This window comes from Vollenhovia emeryi, unplaced genomic scaffold, assembly GCF_000949405.1.
Source record: "Vollenhovia emeryi isolate VEMERY1.0 unplaced genomic scaffold, V.emery_V1.0 DF939218.1, whole genome shotgun sequence".
Classification (NCBI taxonomy): Eukaryota; Metazoa; Arthropoda; class Insecta; order Hymenoptera; family Formicidae; genus Vollenhovia; species Vollenhovia emeryi.
The window spans coordinates 489333-493555 of NW_011967148.1; positions in this window are offsets into that span (position 1 = coordinate 489333).

Genomic DNA, 4223 nt, shown 5'->3' on the forward strand with positions numbered 1-4223 from the left:
GGTTCCCCTAACTTTTATCTCATTCGGGGGTACCGCCCCGATTAAACATTTCCCCTTGTATAATAGATCAGTGCGAACAATCATTCCGACGAACTCGCGTTATTTCGCGCACAATACATTAGCAATTTTCACAGTCGGCGCGAATGTTCCACCGATCGACGAGCGCGTGCTCCTCTATCCACTGTCGGGGACAACCGACTCGCAACACCTCGCGCGCACGTGTGGGCGCACACAAAAGCTCGGGCGGAATAATTTATTTAGCTCGAGCAATGCAATAATGGCGGACTTGCGCCGAGTGCAAACTGCAGAACGCGTTCATTACCGCGATCTGGGCGAGAGTGCACCCCGGCACGGACAGGGGGTAGAGAAGCTTGTAGAGGGCTGTTGTTGTGCGGGGATGGACGATCCTTTGAAAAGAACGGGCTGAACAATTTATAATCCTTAACAGTAACACGCGTCCAAATGCGAACGACATAAACAAGTCTCTTCTTTTTTCGCGACTTTGCGCGGATTCTCTCCGCGCGCGCTTGCCATTAATTATCTTCTCTCCAACCGAGCTGATTTTTCTTCGCTTCTGAGATTATTGTCGGTCCGCGGACAAGCTCGGGAATCGAAGGCAAGGCAGGAGTTTTAAATACATGCTGGAAATGTTCAATGTTGCGACTGGCCGGCCAGTCGCAATATGGAGTTTACTATTAAATATTATCAGCGATATCGCGGCGTTAGGCGCTTTGCTACTCCCTGCATACTAATATTCGATTTTCGTTACGTACAAATACTTTTCTCGCTAATTGTACACACGAATGCACTTTTCGGTCAAGCATCGTTGCATTGGTCTTGTAAACATTTTTTTCTCAGTCTAAAAGAGGAATCTCGTTCGATCTGAATTGCATATAAATACTTTCTACTTTGCTTTCATATTACAGAAGTTGAAACGCATAAGTACGTATTAATTTGAGATTCACGCTTGCACCCAGGAGATATATAAAAAATATATAAGTGTACGCAGAAATATAAAAAAATATGTATATGAAAAATAAAAATAAACAAGAGAGTGATTTTAAATAAATATCGAGGTACTAACCAGTTTTTGAAAGTAATTAAAAATATGTAGTGTTTTAACGAATTAAGTTTCAGAATAACAGAACTTTATTCTTCATTTAACTTCGAGCGAACTTTACTTTAATAGGATTGTAATTTAAAAGTTAATTACAAAGCGCTTCCAAGTTAAACGTTAAAAAAAAATGTAATTTTTGCTTGAGAAAATAAGAAAAATCGAATCCAGGTCGTTCAAAGAATTTCGAAGCGTGAACAAACGCAATATAATATCCTTATAACACAACACCTAACACCTATTCAAAGAAATGTTAAATTTTCTCAACGAGATGCTACTTGACGACAGGAAATGACATTACTATAATATAATAGAATTTTTTTAAACAAAATTTTTGCCCCTCGTTTCCGTCGCGATGTAACGTTTTTGCGCTTTTATCAAAATATAGATATTTGGCCTCTATATGATATTTGCGAGGACGGGCACTTTGATTCGCGGATTTTCGGAATTAACGGAGCGAAGATCGTTTAAATCACGTTCGATTGTATTTTTGGATATTACGTGAATAACAACGCGCGCGAATAGGTGTCCCGAATGCGAAAGGTTTTATCCGCTGCATTCAATTTCCCATTCTCTCTGCATTCCCGTTTCTTACCCCTTTATACCGCTATCGAGCGGGAAACGCGTCGCATCCGATAATTGCTATTAGCGGAGTGCCGCATTTTTAAGCTTATAACTCGCGGATGTATCAGCTAATGGAAAGATAAATAATTATTACGGTTTAATGCATCGATATTGTGACAACAAATCCAACACGTACGGTGCAAAATTACCGGTTATTATTTTAAATATGCTCGTCAACGTATTATATTGCATAGTAACGCGATAACAGATAGGACATTAGCTGAGATTCTAGATGCGAGAGCAATACATTTTTCTATGTAATTTATTTATTTGTTTTCCTGTATATTATATTTATATCAAGTTCTTACATACAGAAAATTTTACATTTGTTTTACGTCAGTGGCTCTCAAATAAAATGAACGCGATAAGCTCAATGCGGTTCAATTTGATTGAAAATCTCGGAAGCAATTATTTTGATTAAATCTATAGATTTTCACTGAAAATAATTGAGAATCAAATGCCGCTTGCATAAAGCAGATATTGAACGGGTCTGTGCGAAAGCGTATTCAACTTCGAAGTCGTCAGTCGGTTCAAGTATAATCGTTACATGAAAAGAACTGTCTTCGAAATCGATATGTGAATCGGTTCGAGCAGTCATAGAAAGAATAGATTCATAATCATAAAAACTGATTCTGATATCGCCGCTCGGTTCGTAACACTTTAAAAAGTCAATATTCCCGAAGCAGCGACGCGTATATTTGGTTTCGCGCATTGATATTAAAAAAATAACAGGAAGAAAAATTGTTTGACGACGTTAACTGGCTAAGGTGGTTTAATTTAACAATTTATTCCAACGTTCCGACTATCCGGATTGTGGTCCTTTTCAAGGAATTATCTACAAAATATTGGAGAAACTTCTCTGTAAGCCGTTCGTATAACAATTGGCAGTATAGCCACCGAGGCAAAATGAGATTCACAACTCTTACATGGATTAATTAAAAATTAAATTGTAAAGAGATGTCATCCGTCTCTGGATATCGGTCGGAGAAAACTGTGTTTGAAGGCACGTCCATCCGACACAACAGCCACAGTGGGACTACGGTCAGGGACGTTACGTCGAAGAGACATAGTGAACACGAAAGATAAATAAAAAACTAACACTAAAAATATAATCCAAGTCAAAATTAAAGGAAAGAAAAGAAGGGCTATTGGAAATCGAATATATGACATCAAGAATAAAGAACACTGAAGTGACGTTAAAATTATGAAATAAGAAGAAGGAAAAAAAGTAAAATAGGGTGTCAAAACTTATAAAATAAAATAACAAGAAAGATAAATGTAAAATGAGGTGTCAAGTGTTACTTAATAGGCCGTCATATATCGCGTTGAGGTTCTCTGTGTCTTGTTGTAAATTTAGGGTGTCATTTGATTTCTTCTCTCTTTAAAAAATAAATTTGAAAATTAACAAATTTCGATAATAACGCTCGATTTGTTTAACGGATCCGAATCAGGATAAGACGTTCGATCGCATCCGCGATAAAAGTTTCGCTTTCGCACCGCGACTGCTGTGTTTATCGAACGACGTTCGGAGAAAATGTGCGGGTTTGAGCCATACTTTCTGATTGCGCGAGTGCTTATGAAAGAATCCTGATTGCGGGGTTGTCGCACAATTACTTCGACAGAGCTCAAACAATCGAGCAACAACGAGCACGCGCGCATGTAGAGCCGCGGGAACTTCTTAGCCATAAATCCCGTTCGCCCGCTCCTTTATACGTGCACCGCAACGGCACTCCCGCACACGCGGGGGAGACGCAATAAAACTTTCGGCAAAAACAATTATTTATCCGGATCCCGCTGTTCCGCGCAATGAGGGAAAATGAGTCGAAGTTATAAATACCGCGCTGCGGGAAAGTCGCGCCGCGTTTCGGGGCCGCGCATGCTACGCTGGATAAAAGGGGAAGATCTATGGCGGGCGGGGAGGAGACCGCGCTGGAAGAAAAATAAATCTGTTTCGCCCTTTTTGCGGCCCGGCCTCGCCCTTTTGTCTCGCTCGCGCGGCGAAGAATCGTCCCGGGGGCTAAAGTTGCGGGATACGATTAGAGCGAGCGTGACACACCACCTCTACTAGCTTTTTATATTCGTTTCTTTTATCAGTAATAACTTGTTTATCGTCTTCATTGTTCACGTATGTTAATAGCAAAAAGATTGAAAGCCGCTAATTAATATCGTCGCTTGTTATCGGTAGTTGTTGGCAAATTGCTTGAACATGATGTGTAAAAGTGAAAGAATTCTACAATAAATATATTTATAATTTTTACCAATATATTTTTATACTTGATATATTATATAGTTCATATTATACAATGTAAAATAAATTTATATATACATAACGGGGATAATCCAAAACTACCGATTCCAAATGCAAGACCTTTGTACCACGAATAACTCATTTCTCATGTTCTCGATATTTATATATAATAATAACTAGACAATAATTATTATTCGTGATTAAATACCATTAATAGCGTTGATTGTTATAGAAATT